General features: G+C 40.0%; 1 long non-coding RNA gene across 1 annotated transcript in view; it reads left to right on the plus strand.

Annotated features, from left to right (window-relative positions):
* The first annotated feature begins 13278 nt into the window (after positions 1–13278).
* LOC103481689 (uncharacterized) overlaps positions 13279–17618 on the plus strand; it is a 55410-nt gene continuing 51070 nt past the window's right edge. Inside the window, exon 1 of the long non-coding RNA XR_001776402.1 lies at positions 13279–13636. This is a non-coding gene — a long non-coding RNA (uncharacterized LOC103481689). The remainder of the gene's footprint in view (positions 13637–17618) is intronic.

A 17618-nucleotide genomic window follows, 5' to 3' on the forward strand; every position in this document is an offset into this window, starting at 1 on the left:
TTTTACAAAAGCTAGGGGTGAATCTAAAGTAATAGAGGATGAGAGGAACATGAGGGAACAGGCTGGTGGGAAAACAGGATGATCTGACCCAACATTCATTAAATTAAAAATGCAAACATTTATTTTTGTTTTTTTCTGTTTTTTGTTTGTTTTGCCTGGTCAACAAAAAAACTACATTTTTATAAAATCGGTATGTGATCCAAAACATAAAAAGGCTTTTGGACGGTTGCTTCATTAAAAGAGCAGTCCAAAGCCCCCCTGAATTTCCACATTTTTTGGGGACTTCAATTGTTTTAGGTTTGTGTTGGCCAAATCTCTCCTGCTCCAGACCTGTGGTCACTTTTGGACACCGCTGATTTTAACGGTCTTGTTGAAACATGTTCAATAGCGCGTCCTAATTTGTTCAAATGAAAAATAAGCAAAAACACAGCGATGGTTTTCAGACTAGCTGCTGTCTGAGAAGCTTTTATTCCTGTTGCCAGTGAAACACACGGCTCCATAGTCGTACTAACCTTGGTTGTCCTGCTGCGTATTCTTGCACAGCCAATAAACACAACATATCTATCAGCCGTCTCCCGCTGAGTGGAGCGAAGACGGTGAAGGTGAAGATGAACCTGCCAGGCCCAAAGCTATTCTAGGGACCATTACCACATCTGTCTGCTTCTTCATGTTTCCCTTCTCTGCCTGACTAGTAGGACTAGTGCTAGTCTTGGTTTTAGCTGCAGGCAAAACACAAAAAATCATCCTAGCTGACAGCACTGCAAACAGACCTGGAGCTTTCCTCTTGTCAAATACACACACTGGAAAGTTCATTAGGTTCATACAAACAGGAAGAACTGATGACCTACTGGGATTTTCTTTTTCTTTCCAAGAACATTAGACAGTCAGCAGTACTGTACTCTTAAAATCATGATTCAGTACGTTTTCTGTTTGTTTCCATCAAGAGAAACATGGATGGATGGATGGATGGATGGATGGATGGATGGATGGATGGATGGATGGATGGATGGATGGATGGATGGATGGATGGATGGATGGATGGATGGATGGATGGATGGATGGATGGATGGATGGATGGATGGATGGATGGATGGATGGATGGATGGATGGATGGAATATGAAACTACAGAACCAGCTGAAAATGGTCCGTGTTATTTAAGACTGCCGACATTCGGGAATCCAAACGGTTCAGAATCACTTTTTAGTTTGTTTTAATACTTAGAGAATCCAGCGCTGAAAAAAGAGAACAACTGATCCAACTTAAATATATTGTGCTACCTGGTCACAAGGAATCAAATTAAGTTTATCCAAGTTAATTTATTAAGTTTATTAAGTTGTCAACTTTAACAAACGTAAAGTAAGTTCAACAAACTTTATTCAACTACTTTTGACCAATTAACACAAATTTTGGAGTTGGAGCTGCATCTTGTTTTTCTTGTTGTTTTTTTAAGTGTACGAGATGTAATTGAATGCATCATAACAGCGGAGCCTGTACCAGTGTGTTGTTTAAATTGACGCTGTCAAGCAGCTGGGTTTGGACTTTAGATGATTTTATTTTATTTTATTTTTTACCAGTGATATTTGCATTCAGCTTGTTGTTTGGGTGAGAAAATCAGTTAGCTACATAACTTATTAAATTTGTTGAAAATGAGTACAATATCATAAAGTTCTAGCTTTCTCCATTGTCACCGTATGAGAAACAATTTTTAATGTTTAAATAAGCTTTTAAAACTGTTCCTCAGGCGTCTCGGAACATCAGCAAGACAAACTCATTTAGAAAATCATTATAAAGAGAAAATGACTGTTTAAAACCAGGAAGCTTTTCCTGTGTTTGCTGCCTGTGCTATTAATAGTTTTAGTCATTTTTCATAAATTATTCCAGGTTTTTATCAGTGAATGGGAAAAGAATGAACTTAAAAACAATTTGGTACCTAAACGGATGTTGGACATGTCGTGTTTTTTTCACTTTTGTTTCTGAAATCATGTAATTATTGTCCATAGACATAAAAGCAACATATTATTCGTGTGAAACGACTTAAATAACTGTTTTCTTTTCACAAAAAAAAAGAAAAAAAAAAGATTTGAACTAAGAAGTTTTCAACAACATGTCTTTGAAAATAACTTAACTTTGCTTCTTCCAGCTTTGTCCTTAATAAACAATACATATTTATATTTCAGAGAAAATCTGAACCAGACTGGGATATAACTAAACATAGAAGAGTATTAATAAGAATAGTTTTATGAGACATAGCAGGCTGCCATGGACCTTTTTCACATTTTGAAAAGTTCTGAAGTGTGAACAAAGACTGTATAAAACCCATTTATACCACTGCTGCATTATTTACACAGAGTATTCAAATATGACTCAATAATAACAATAATCTCTTGCAACACGATGCAAACAATCTGTTTGCAAGCATGATGATTCATTCTCCTCAGAATGCAGGAAACGGATCCTTGAAACTGAAAGTGAAACTGACAGCATGACCTACTTTGTGACTCGGCTAATAATTATCTGATGACTTGTGGCTCATAGAGAACTGAAATCTGAAATGTGATTCTCAGACATTTCCCCCAAATTTTCCCATGTCTCCTGATGTTTGTACACATTTTTCTCTCACCGAAATGGTGATCTAAGGGAAAGCAGTAAAATATGTAAATAAAATATTTTGTTGGGTTCACTTCAGGCTAATAACTGAAGTTGACCTGTCGGGTTGGATCGCGGTCAAACGCTGTGCTTCTCGGCTTGGGTCGGGTTTTCAGGCCCAATCTAAACTCTGACCAGCTGCTCCGCTTCCTTGAAGCTCACTTTGAAAAAAGAAAACCGACCTAATCCTATGTTTACATCGGCCTTTCTCAAACTGCGTCCCCGGACCACTGGGCAGGCTCCCCCCAGTGGTCCGCAAGGTGCTGCATGTAAACAATATTTGCCGGGAAGTGAACTCAAAGTGCGAAGCGCAGAGCTAAAAAGTCACCAAAAAAAAAAGCTGAAGATACGACTAGAACAAAAGCGACACCAGGACTGGTTATAGGATCGGAGCAATTCGTGTCTGTGGGAATATTTTTCAGTTTCTCAAGAAACGTTTGTTTTAAGAACACCATTCCAGTACGTGGCATGCCACCGGCATGCAGATCTACGTCAGTGCTGAGCGCGATGTGAGCAGCGCTGCGCCCCACGCTGACTGACTGCATCTGTAACATCTTAAATAAAATGATTATTTACGCCTGGCTGAAAGAAAACAAACTTAGAATCCACACTTTCAGAATCTGTAACTCAAAACATCCGGAGTTGACTTCTTCATGGTTTTGTCATGACCAGTCACATTCACTAAACATTCGGAAGACAACAATAACTAATATTTTCACTTCATGTTTGTATATGAATTAAGATGTTGCGTTATTGTGGGGGCAAGTTCAAGCTACGTGGTCTGTGAGTTTTCATTAAATGGGTTCAGAGGTTGAGAAACACTGATTTAAATGCCGCTTAAATAAACTCAACAACAACAATGTTCTGAGCCAAAACACTCGGTCTGAGGAGTCTCTGCTCACACGTCAGTCTGTTGGTCGTTTTTTCTGAGTGAAACGCTTCACCTTGTTGTGTCTGCTTGTCTTTGTCACGACGGAGCCACACGTCGTCACAACAAGGTGCAGTTTGGCCCTGAATGAAGTGATCCCCCACCCACACCTCTTTCCAGTGAAGCCAGAATGTAATATTTGCCTCAAAGTGTTTTCATGTTCACAGCAGAGTTTGCCGTTGCAGCAAATCCCACTTCATTAACACCGACTTTTCACCCTTTTTTTTTTTCAGTTTTTGTTAGCGGCAGACATTCTCCTTTTTTTGTTTTGTTCTTTGTACTGTAGTACCGATTGTTTTGTTAAATCAGTGTCAAAAAAATGATAATCCGGTATTTGTTTTGCTCGACTGAGGCTGGTTAGGGAAACGAGTGGCGTAAAGAGCTCCGCTCTGCTGCAGCTCTTGAGCGGACCCTGCTAGGTGTGATTACCGCAGCGCCGAAAAAGTGATGGAGAATAAAACAAAAGATTCACAAATACACGCTACTGGAGGCTCTGTCAAAAAGCTACAGCACACTCCTACACTGTGCCGCCCACACACTCACTCACACACACGCACACACACTCACTCGAAACAAATCCTCCAACAAAAAAAAAAAAAAAAAAAAAAAAAACAGCACACACACACACAGGCTAACACAATAGCCCAGAGGCTTCTTTTGAAAATCTGACATTATTTTTTCTTTCTTTCTTTCTTCAACCCTCTCTTCAGTGGAACCATATGGGAAATGGGAACAGAAAAAAAAGAAAAATATATATATATAAAAAAAGCACAGTACAGCAGAGGTGCAGGTTATCTTCATATTTATTCATCAGGGTTCATCTCTCTCTCTCTCTCTCTCTCCCTGCAGACAGAGAACATCTGATGGAGGGCTGCATCTGCATGCTATTCTCAGCGATGGTTCCTCTCAGAGCCTGGAGGTGCCGATGCTTCCAGAGGTGACCGGTGTTGCTCAGCCCAACGCTGAGATCAGCCTTCGCTTCCGACCGGAAACCGCGTTTGTGGAAAGAGACGGGAGATCTGAGGGAGTTTTTTAGAATCAGTCCAAGTCAACCGTGCGAGGCGATCGCATACTCTGAGCGGTGTGTGTGTGTGTGGGGGGGGGGGAGGGGGGTGTTTAGGTGAAGGACTTTGTCCCCTCACATTTGGGAAAATACAGATGAGCGTTCTGATGCTCAGCTCAGCCCATTTCCTTCATCCTGAACTGTAAAACCTTTCCACACTGCAAAAACATAAAATCCTACCAAGTGTTTTTGCTCCTAGAGCAAATATCTCAGTGCATTGGTTCCCAAACTTTTCCAAAACAGCGTTAGCTTCTGTTTCAGGGACGCCCTTAGCAAACCGACAGATATTTAAAATGTTTTTTTGTTGTTGTTCATCGTTCAATAGGGTCCACCGATGTATTTATCTGGCTCATTGCCAATCACCAATCTTTAAAAGGCCTGACCAACCAATTCTGATTTTGGTCTGAGATGTTGCAAAAATAAGGCAAGAAAGTTGTTAAGTGGGCAACAGTGGGGTGACTATTGTTGAGTTTTAGGCATTTTCTGAGGAAGGTAAATGTCTTCTTCTCCAGGCTCCCAAAACGAAGGAATTCAGGGCTGATTTATCGATCCATGCCTAATGTTCAATAATTATTACATTCCTTTAGCAAAAGTCAGACACTTGTCCATTTTGCGCTTGCTAGCTACACTAGCTTGAAGAGCAAAGCAGCTCCATAAATTTGACCGTCAGCCAACCAGAAAGACAAACACGGCAAATAACATTCCAGTAAATTACCTTTGCCTACATTTTACAATGATTGGAAACCAGATTGGATTTTGATTGAAAAGCTTCAATTCAGTTATTTTGTTTTTATTTTCTCATCTTCCCCTCCAGCTTTCTGCGACCACCACTGTGAAAAATACTTGAAATAAGACAAAACTAACTTACATCAAGATATAGGAGCTTGTTTTAAGTGAATGATTCCTTAATGATACTACAAATGTTCCACTTATAGAAAAAAAAAGTCTTTTTAGAGGTGAAATAATCTGTCAATGTTAAAATAAGCTCAAATATCTTGCTTAACATTTACTTGTAAGTCAGTTTTGTCAAGATATTTACAGTAGAAACTAGACCAAAAAAAAGATTTAATGTTTCTGTAATGCATCATCCTTCTTCCAAGATGTTTTTTTTTTCTTTGAATTAAACATTACACTTTATTTTTCCGTGCCAATTTCTGGAACAAGCGCACCAGTTTAGGTGAAGTGTGTGTGTGCGTGTGTGTGTGTGGGACTGTGAAGCAGAGGGTAAGTTGCAGTCGGTGTTAGCCCAGCTGAGTGGATGGATGGATGGAGAACATCGGCGTTAGTCGTGACTGCTCAGGCATCTGTAGGAGGATCTGACTGGCACTCGCTGCTCCTCTTACATAACACAGCCAGCGCTGGTTGGAAGGCCACAGGTCAGCTCTCTCAACACCTCTGCATCCATGTTTCTGGAAGTTTGCGAGATTGGAATTACGTAAACGTGAGAGTGGGCTCGCTAGCCCGTTGAACAGACTGACCCAGAAATAAACGGCTGTTATATGGAAATGGTTTGAACGTCAGTCGCTACGTGTCGATGCTTCGGTCCACAGGCTGCAGCTGCTGTGGGGGATTTGTTTCCGTTTTAAAGTCGCTGCTCTGATCTGTGACGTCACAGTGAAAACGGAAGGTCTTGGAGAGACCGCTGTTCACCCGCTTGCCCTTTTGGGATTAACTGAATCTGAAGGCGTTCATTAACAACCGGAGGTGTTTTCAGTCAATTTACTGTTGGAAAACCTTTCAAAACTTCTGACTTAAAAGCAAAACTATAAACATAAGACCTCATTACATTTTCTACTTTATGCTTAAATTTAACTCTTTTTAAATTATTATTGTTATTACTGTCATGGAAGTGGTGGGGCGCTGTAAAAAAAAAGATACAAGTAGGAAGAAGCTTTAAAATAATATTAAAGATGAACTATTATGTAGTTTACAGGCACAAACTTTTATATATCAAATATGACTTTAAAGAAATTTGCCTTTGTAATTTTATGCCATGAAATTGGGCCTCTGTCTCTTTAAGAAGCTCCTGCTCTTTCTGAAACTCAGCATTCAGGAAGTCATCACAACATGGCTCCTCTGTTAACCCTTTAATAACGTTTTTACCAGCACTGACCAGATTAGTAGCTCCTACAATGAGCTCAGCTGATGCTCAGTTCCACCAGGTGTTTGCTAATTGCTGCTGGCTAGTCTGAAGGAACTGAGAGGTGGAGGGCTGGGAAACTGCAGCTCAGAGGAGGAGCTTCATCCTCGAAAGCGGAGCTAGGTCCACCAGGTGTTTTGCACAGCTGAATGGTTACCATGGGAGATTAAAGGATTTCTAAAACATGCATGAAAGAATCAAGGTATGTTTTTGTTGAGGGGAAACATTATGACATGATGTAAAGTAAAAAAAGAAGTGAATTTTACATAATGTTGTTCCTTAAGTTGTATTTATCAAATAGCAATGTTTGACAGAATTAGCATTTTTTTTTCTATTCAAATATATTTTCGAAAGACGTTTGCTGCTCACAAGTCTCATGTTGGCGCTCATTTATTCTAACTATATGGTTTAAAAAGCCTTTATTGATTCATCATTAATACAGTAGGATTGAATAGAATATTCTTTATCGTCTCAAAAGGGGGAAATTCAAGTGTACCAGTGGTAAAGTGAAAGACAAAATGGAAGCATTCAGATTCTCAGAAATGTAATTTTTTAAAAATATATATATATACAATAAGAGTAACTGACTGTTATTCTCTTTTACAACTTCTCAGATTTTCAGTGTTGTTCCAGTAACAATATTCAGATAAAATGCATAAAAAGAGGTTTGTGTTTGTAACATTACAAACAGTGAAAAACTTTAAGGGGTATGGGAACTTTTTTTTCCAAAGCTTCTTTCTCAAAAGAAACAACCAGTGGGCAGAAATGAGCCGAACGGAGGAACAGCAGCAGCAGCTGCTGCATCTTACTTTCCTTCTGTGCCTTTGTGTAAATCTTGTGACGGTCACATTTCAAATGACTCCTAATGTTTTATTTTGTGTGGTTTTTCTTATTCTCCCATCTTCACCAGGCAGTTGTTAGTGAAACACTTCCGCAAGGGGTTCTGTTGAACCATCACACTTATTTAATACTAAATAAACAAATTAGCTCTAGGAGTTGCATGAAATGGTTGGAAAAATTGAGTTATTGATGAGATAGAAAACCCAAATCGAGGCAAAATGGGTGATAAGGTTGCAATTAACACAAAAGATCTGATGAAAGGAGACAGAGAGACATGCAAACAAAAGGAGAAAACAGCACATTAAGAACGAGTCCTGGTTCACAAAGCAGTTCCAAGTGAAGGTGGAAACTAATTTATAGAAGGGAGAATCCAACAAAATAAACACAGGAGACGAGGTTCACACAGAAAACCCAGAATACACAGAAAACACAAACCAGAATCTGAATGGTCTTAATAATGCAAGAAAGCATGAATCATAAGAAAATCTCTTTTTCTTTCTTTTTTGTTATTATGCTTTTGATGGACAGCAAAAAACCCAGAACATTATGACCCACCCATTAGCCTGGAGGGAATGCAGTGTGGAGCACTAACTGTGTTAGCATCAGTCATATAATTGCGCAATTTGACATTTCGAACATAAATTCGCTTAATGGAAACACGAGAATTTAGAAAACAAAACTCGCTTGTCAATAAAAAGCTTTGGTGCTGGAATGAGTTTTTATTTTATTTTTTTGCAGCATTGAATTTAGTTTATTTCGCAAAACTGCATTGGAAACACTTTTCTTCCCATCGCAGCAGTCACATGATCAACAACCAGATGTTGCCAGTGGCGCAAAACACGAAGAAGAAGACGACAACAGGAAGTGGGCCTGCTTTTTTTTTTTTTTTATGACTTGTTGCGTGAACAAACTTATTCAAGAGTTTAATGACTTTTCTTATTTTAATGGAAACACTGCTAATGTGGTGACGGTTCCTCTAATTCAGACTTAAATGCGTCTAAACTGCGGTGTTACGAGGTGTCAAAATAAATCTTTTGTTAAAAGAAGTTCTAATCTGCTGTGAGATGTAGAGTTACGCAAGAACACATTCATGAGTGGCGTTAGCTTTCTTCTCCAGGACTTTAAACTTCACCATGCTGCTTCACACAATCAGTTTGAACTCAGATCAACTCTCCATGATGTCATCAAGGTGATTTGTTAGTGAATTACATAAACTACAAAACTTCTGATGCGACTGCAGCCATTTATGCAGAAACGTCGAGGCATTTTCACCCAAAGGTAAGTGACGGGTGACTGCTGTGTTTTCTATGCCGTTAAGTGAGACGCTGAGAAGAGATGAGTCTGATGTGCACAAAGCTGAGTTGAAAAATGTTCAGACTAAACCTGAAGTCTTTTTAATTAAGAAATGTCACTTCCCGATTTAAAACCGCCCCTTTAAACGGAGCCAGTCTGACAACTTGAAGTAGGACTGAAAGACCTTGAAGAGCAACACGTCTTTTCACGTGTGTTTTAATATTAAATAGAAATACTGAAATTCTAGCATTACTGGTAATCTCAGTACTGTTTCTTGGTCCTCCCTCAAAAATACTCCAACCTTATATTTTAAACCACGTAGCGCTTAACTTTTGTGACGCCTATTTTCTCAGCACAAACCAAAAAAATAAAAAAAGGGGGGGAAAACACTGTTAATTTAGTCACTTTTCTTCACTAGATTTTCATCACCTTCTTTAAAATAAGTTAATGAAAACATAAATAATGGGGGGGGGACAAGAACCCTGGCGTGTAAGAGGAAATTTTACAGGTTGCTTTTTTAAATTCATCAAACATCATATTCTCACCTTCTCTCTCGCTCTCTCTCGCTCTCCTTGTGTGTGTCTTTATCCTTCTCTTTCACACTCTTTTTCACAGTGACTGTGTGTCCAGATGGAGTGTGTGCCTTGCTCCCAGACGGCCTTCTGGCTATTCATCCCCCATACACCTCCAAGCTACATCCCCATGCACAGAAATCTGCTCATGCAAACAATCTGAGACAACCTCCCAGCCAAACGGCCCGGCTCACCGGCTCACAGCATTATTCTTTGTAAATCAACCTCTTGAAACTTTCCCTTCAGAGTCGATGCATGTCGCCTGTGAATCCATGACAACAAACCCCCAACGCATCATAACGTCTAGATGGCAAAAGCATAAATTAACTGTTGCGTGACTGATGGATTCGCTGAATACTGAATGTTTCATATGCGGAATAGAAAATATTCCACGTGAAGGAAAATTAGAAAAAGCTTAGTAAAGTGCAAGAGACTTGCTGCCATTAAGCGAGTAACTCATTTTTGTACCAAATTCTGCGCTGTGTATGACATAAAATAAGAACGTAGTAGAGGTAATGAACACTTCCTACTCACAAATTGTGTTAATCAATACAAATGTTGCACCTACAAACCGTTGGTTTTTTTTTCCCCCCTCCCCAAAACCCGGACTGAAGCTGACCAGGAAGTAATCAGAAGCCATGGCAACAGCGTGGCCGCCCAGCACATTCACAAGAGGCAGATCCTTGTTTACGCCGCTAACAAACCTGTTTTCCATTTGCTTGCTGAACTGAATCCAAGGCACACATCGAGGATATTAACACTTCCAGCAAGTGTTATTGTTTTGCTGTATGGGAAAGTTACACCTTTAAGTTGTTTCTTTTTACCTATGGCCGTTGAATTGTCAGATTAACAAATCGCCAACTGTGTAACTGATTATTTTTTTCTGCTCTTTGCTAGAATGAACGCTACGTATTAAAACAAATCTCTAGTTATAGAAAATGATATAAAGTATCTAGTGTTTTAATGGGATAAGACGTTTAGATGTAGCACATTTCATAGTCTACCTCAGTTTTGTGTCATTGTGGAAACAGGCTCATGTCTTTGGACTGAAAACGAGACACTTGATCCTGTCTCTCTACTTCCCAAGCCTTTCATGAGGAACAACTGCACTTGCTTCTTAAGTAATCATCTTTACGAAATCATTAACAAAGGTCAAGAGCTTCCCATAATGTTTACATCTAAGATCAAAAAAGGTAGAGAGAGGGGGGGGAAAGGCGCACAGGAGTTCTCTGATTTTGGTTTAAAAAAACAAAGAAATAAAAAAAAAACCATCTTGTTAAACAGTTTGTGATACTTGAACTTTATCGATTTAGATACAACTGTAATATTCTTCAGGCTTTTCAACCTGAAGAGGTGTGATGAAGATAAGATGAACGTTTGGTTGGTTAATCGCGGTCAGACCAGCCCGGATTCCTCCAGTCAAACTCGGTGGTTTGGCTGAGTAGCTGCTTGTCATCCTACTAGAGTCTCAAGCTTGTGAGTTTAGGAAAAGAGTTTAGGTAAGTCGGCTTACCTAAACAGCCATGAAGGGTACAGCCTGGCGCCGCTCTGCAGCGCCGTTCGCCACGTCGGGGAGATGAAAACACCTCAGTTTACGACGATTGCGACAGACATTTTAATCTTTGAATAATGTTTTTTTAGTAAAATATAAAACAATTATATTTTACCATCACTCAGAACATCTTTGTGGTTTGTGCATATTTACAACAGGTTATATATTTCAATTGTAATTATTTAATGCTGTAAAACCTGTTAGACAGCAGTAATTTTGCCACACCATAACATTCTCACGTCTGGCACGTTTATTAGCTACATTTCAAAACGTGTGAGGCAGGGAGACGTTTCGGCTTATTCGGCTAAAAGCGATCCGTTCCTGAACATACGCCTTACGACCAAATGTAGTTTTCCTTCTTCTGAATCTTTTCATTTCTTCCCTTAATTACAGCTCTGTTTCATTTTCTCCACATTTCCTGTCTTAATTACTGTTTTTCAATCTCGGCAGAGTAATGTCATCTTTCTGCGGCGAGTCCAAGCGAAGCGAAGACTTTTACATCTCCGGTGGTGTCAGAATTGTGTTTTTGTTTGTGCGTCCGTGCCGGGGTTCTTGATCTGACTCGCTGAATCGTGCAGCAATTTGCGCCGCTTAAACTGTTAACAAGTCATTCACGGAAACACACGGCGGGAGGCGCCGAATGTGTTCAGCTTGTCCGAGCGTCAGCTGGCATCGACGTGCGTGTCCGCTGGGGCGCACACGGCTCCGCGACCTGAACCACCTCTGCCGTCAAGAGGTGATAAAACAGGGAGTGAGATTTGCTCTCATAACAGTTTTCGATTACAGTGCGCTTGTGATTGTGTGTCAGACAAGCCAGACATATTCAGGGAGGTCAGGCGGGTCAAATTCCTCAGGAAGAGAATGTGGAGTCGAAGGCAGAAACATGGGAACTCAGGAACCCACCCTGCAGCTCTCGCTGCACCCGGCGTTAACTGTTGCTTGGAAACCAAACAGCGCTCCTCGCTTTTCTATCCTCCCTTCCTTTTTATTCCTGCTCTAAAACCTACAATTTTCATTATGATATGCTGTTAAGAGAAGCGGTGCCGAACCCTTGTGCGGAATTGGTCTGCTGATACTTGGGCGCAGCGGGCGTTTCTCCAACAATCGTGTTCTGATTGTGGCAAACAATCTGAAGATTACTTGACTAAAATATTGGGTGTGGCTGACAAAGGACAGGGTTGTGGCATGTGGCACTGAACAGACAAAGATAAGGAGAAAGGAGCCAAAAAACAGGGAAGGGAGGGTAAAGAAAGGAATTGCCAGGCATTCTCTAGTTTTTATGTTTTTAATAGGCTGACCTAGCCTGACCGTTGCCTTCCTACATAATTCCACTCGATTTTAATTTGGCTTCACAGCAAGTCTGGGTTTTCTCCCATTGATTTGGATTCTTCTGGTAGAATTTCAATTGGACCAATCCTCGAGTAGAAGGAAACGTTGGATTGTTCGGGCACCAACAGCTGCATTCCATGACAGAACGCCATGTCGATATTCAGATAAAGTCGAAGAAACGCCATCAAATATCACACGCAAATAAGTTTGTTCTCACAATAAAATCGCTAAAAAACAAGGGTTGCCATCATCCTCCACTTCCTGTTCATGGTTTGCGCCAGCGGCAATATCCAGTTGTTGATAGTGACTCGTATGATGCTAAAAAAGTGATTCTGTTGCTGCTCTGTGAATTAACTCAATTTTGATTCAGCAGGGAAAAAAACAAACAAACTCATCCTAGAGCCAAAACTTTTATCAAAAAATAAGTTTTTTTCAACAATGCTGGTTTTCAGCCATCCATCCATCCGTTTTCTGTACACCCTTGTCCCTCAGTGGGGTCGGGAGGGTTGCTGGTGCCCATCTCCAGCTAACGTTCCGGGCGAGACAATGCCGTTTTTCCATTAAGCAAATTTATTTTTAAAATGTCAAAATCGAAATGATCTCGTTTCTACTCTTTCTGAACAGTTTCAAGAGACTGACTCATGAATTTCACCAGTGTTTCTTCATCTGTAAAGCAAATTTGTTTTTGTTTTTTTTACTATCCCATATGAACACCATGTCAGGTTTTACCCTTTCATGCCTTACAGTCAACCTGTCATAAACAACTTGTTGGCATTTTATTGGTAAAAATCTAAAAATGTTTTGTTACCAGAAGCCCAGGGTCAAGCGCTGTGTGCGCTGTGACAGATGAAGTTATGCAACGTTACATAATCTAAAAAAAAAAAAAAAAAAAAATCGAAAGTTGATTTCACCGATAACCGTCCGCAAAAAAACTAACATCTAAAAGACACACTCGCTCTTTTTTTATCTTTGATGTGGAGCGGACTTTGAGGGAGGAGGATGGAGAGGTAGGAGGAGGGAGACGGGAGAGAGCGAGCGGCGGGGATGCTGGAAGGTGGAGGACGACGTAGGTGTGAAAAGCAGCTGGGGAAGAGGAGGCAGGATTGACACACAAAGGTGGACGATGCCTCATTTCCACGGAGACGTTTTCCCGCGAGTCCTCCGCCTCCTTTCGTGCGCGTCCCCGGAGCCGACCGAACCCAGAGGCGCTCGGGCCGCTGAGGCGGGAATTTCTGCGGCTGTTATCTCTGTTGACTCACAGACGACACACAGGTGAGGTGCAAGGTTAAGTACATGGGGGGGAGGAGAAGGAGCTGGCATTATGCTGTCTAATGTGTAACCCTGGGGAAGTGGTGGGAGATGTTTGAGCGGGTTGGACTTTCCTCTGTGTGTCTGTGTATGATTCAGACATAATAATGCACAATGTCTTTTTAAAGGTGAACAATATGTCCCTGTAACTGTTGTCTGCCAATTTGTGCTACAAGGAAGCCACAATAAAATAAGACGTCTTTTTGTTCTACGCTTCACTTCGTACACAGAGCCTGGACTCTATGTTATTGAGGAACATTTGCTTCCTGGAGACATGAACTCTTTAGAAATGTTACCCGATCGTGACGTGTGTAATGTGCCACGCTATGAAGCTTACCGGAAATGTCTTCCGCTGTGAACTGAGAAGTCTGAGCCGATCAAGGCGCCTGTTGATGTTAATTCGGTATTTGGAAGCACGACCAACACGAGTTGAATGGCGTCCTTCACCTAAAAGCTATAAAATTGACTAAGTAGCTAGACTACAATTATAAATCAGCGCCGAAAATCTACAACATTGTAAACGCTTTCTTCTGTTTGCCGATTGGCTCGGCAGAAATTCTGCAGGAGTCAAAGGGAGAATTTAATCGAGCACAATTGCAAAAGGCAACAGTCGAGCTAGAAAGATGGTCGAAAACGAAAAGTTTTTATCACAAAAGTGTTCACTCCCCTTGATTTTTTTGGGGCCCCCATTTTATCACGTTACTTCTGCCAGGTGCAAGATATGTTAATAGGCTAGATTAGCACAAATAGTGCTTCATTTTGAAGCAGAAAAAAGTATAGCTTTTCAAATGTCTGTGCAAAATATCTCAAAAGTGTGTGATGTGTTTGTGTTCAGGCCAATAATACTTAGTAGAACTTCTTCTCACTGCAGTTACAGCTGGAACTCTTTATCTAAACCATCTTTGCAGATTTTTATTTTTTGCACCTTCTTCTTTGTAAATCTACAGAAGACAAAACAAATTTTTTTTGTTAAGTGGCTCTAAGCTCAATCCTCTTCTGTGGAAAACAGCAGTTTACAAATTCTCTATTGGATTCAGGTCTGTTTGTAGATCCACAACATTTTTACTTTAACAGTTAACATGAACACTTGTATCTACTAATTAGGACATTTCAGGAGGCTGTTGGCAGGACTGGACTATTCGGATGAAGGAGCAGAAAACAAATGCACACCGCACTTTTGAGATTTTTATTTCTACAAAACAAACCAAAAGCGGTCAGCTTTGCCTCCACTTGATATTTATACTATACTTTCTGCTGCTTTATTATTCAAGTCGAGTTTATTTGTGTAGCGCATTTCAGCAACATGGCAGCTCAAAGTGCTCAAAAACACAATACAGTAACTAATTATGAAAAAAGCAATAAACATTACATTTTGTCAAAGTTATCAAGCAAATCCACATCAAATATAATGATCAGTGTTTCAGTTGCTACTAATCAAAAGCAGCTTTTAACAGGCGTTCAGGTTTCAGCTTTGATTTAAAGGAACTCAGTGTTTCGGCTGTTCTCCAGTTTTCTGGAAGTTTGCTCCAGTTTTGTGGCGCATAGAAGCTGAATGCTTGTTTAAAATCTAAAACTAAATAAACTGTTACAAAAGACACTCAGTTGACTCATACTGGGGACACATATTTGGTATTTAGTGATGGAATAATGTTACAAGAGTAAATTTGAGTAATATACAAAAAAAAACCACGAAGTCTTTTAATTTAATTATTTTACATATCGAGCTATGATTTAAAACACATAATAATTTGATGTGTATCTGGTTCTGGACAGTGGGTGGATTAGGAAGAGGGATGGAGGAGCAGATGAAGACCACAGAGAAGATTGACAGCAGACTGATTCCTGCTTTTATTACTGAAACAGCAGCAAGATAAAAGCCGTGCCTGGAGACTTTGAAGGATTTAAAAGGGAAATCAGCAGCCAGGGCTGCATAAACGCTTTAATGAAGTGATCACCAGCAAGTGTGACGACCTCTCTGGAAGCAACCAGTCCTGCCAGTTTGTTGCTTTATTGCAAACAGGTGTGTGTTAACGGGCGTCAAACGACAACTTCCAACAAGCAATTGTTGCTGCCCATCAATCGGGGAAAGGCTAAAGGGCCTCTATACGGCAGGTAAGATTATTCACAATAAGGGGAAAAAATAGAAAATCAAAACGTTTAGGACAGCTAACCTGAGGAGTGGACATTCCAGTCAATTGCTCCACAATTACAAATGCATTTTTATCGATTATTAAGCTTAATAGCTTCAAAATAATTGATCAAAAACCTTTTTATTGGTCCTGGAATAAAAGACAATTTAACTGCTGGTACAATGCCGTCGGTCACTTAACCTCTGACCTCATCCCACATCGATCACTCAGTAAGTTATTCTTCCTGAATGGCATCAAAACCGTTTCAGCTGTAGGTCATCCAGGTACTGTTTCATTCTGTGGATGTATGGAGCCATGCATGAAAATGAAAAGGCGTCGGGTCTGGGCTCATCAAGTAAATGTCACTAAGTGCATTTACTGCTTACTGCAGGTGTCAGCAATCAACCAGGCTAATCACACTGCTGCCTCCATATAGAGGAGAGTGGAATTTATCTGGCATTTCAAAAACACCTAGTGAGTTATTTGGAGTCATTTTGTGTTTTTTTTTCTATGTTCGACTGACATTCACTTTTTTTTTTTTCCCTGTGAGCTGTAAATTTACACACCAGACAATTAGAGAATGAATCACAGACCCTCTGCATCAGACCTGACAAACACACACTTTCACACTTCCTGTTCGTGTGGCCGGAGGTTTCTGCGAACAGACGCAGGTTACTGTAATCCTAAAGCTCCGCTCTTCACCCCGTGGTTCAAGAAACAACTGACTGGTGGGACTTATGGTTTTAAAACATGACATGAACACAAGTGCTGCTAAAAGCAAAAAGAAAAAGATATTTAACACGACGGCCCAACGCTGATGAGAGGGGAGATTTACCCAGGAGAATGGTGAAGGCTTCATGGCGAGTTTAACAGTAAGTCTAGTAGAAAAGAACAAATGGAATCAATTAAAATCTGGGATTCGATTAAAACTTAACGTCTAACTGCATAAGAAAGGCTCGTGTGAAAAGTGGACGACACGATAACGATCCACAGATTAAAACAGAATCAAAAAGTCTGCCTTGATATGTACCGGGAGAGTTAAAGCTGCATGGATGTGACGTTTATACATGAAAAATAGAAATAATTTTTTTTTACACGTTTGTTAAAACTTCTCATTGTATGTTAAGAAACATAATCTGTGGGGGGAGGGGGGAGAAATCTTCCCAAGGGTCTATTAGTGTGAGAAGAAATGCACCATTATGGGTCAGAAACAACCAATGAGAACCAGGAGGAGGGTCTTGGCGCTGTCAATCAAGCTTGTCTACATGCTGCTAACATATGCTAATGGGGGGAGAAACAACTTGCGCCGCAAAAACATAATCTTACCAAGTATTTTTTTCTTTCTAGTGAAAATTTCTTTGTACACTTGAAATAAGAGAAAAATAACTTAGAAATTCAGACAGATATAGAAACTTGTTTAGAGTCAATAATTCCTTAATATTGTTGAAAAGTAACTGGTCCCACTGGCAGATTATTTCACTTATGACGACATTTTTCCCATGTTAGATGCTGCATATCATAAGTAATAAAGTGTCTAAGCTGATTGATCTGGGTGTTGTGGGAGGGTTTGTTCTTTTGACCTTTAGGTTTTCATTCATAAGCGTCACAGATTGACGACATAGAACAGGAAATGATGCAATAATTTATCTCAGAGACCACAGAAAAAACTACAGTGAACCCCCCACCCCCCCCCACATTCTCAGTTTAGTATTCATATTGTTTTATTTTGATGAAATAACTACAAATTATTCACCGAAAATTTGTCTATGTATATTTAAATGGTATATATATATATATATATATATATATATATATAT

Source organism: Poecilia reticulata, linkage group LG2 (genome assembly GCF_000633615.1).
Source record: "Poecilia reticulata strain Guanapo linkage group LG2, Guppy_female_1.0+MT, whole genome shotgun sequence".
NCBI lineage: Eukaryota > Metazoa > Chordata > Actinopteri > Cyprinodontiformes > Poeciliidae > Poecilia > Poecilia reticulata.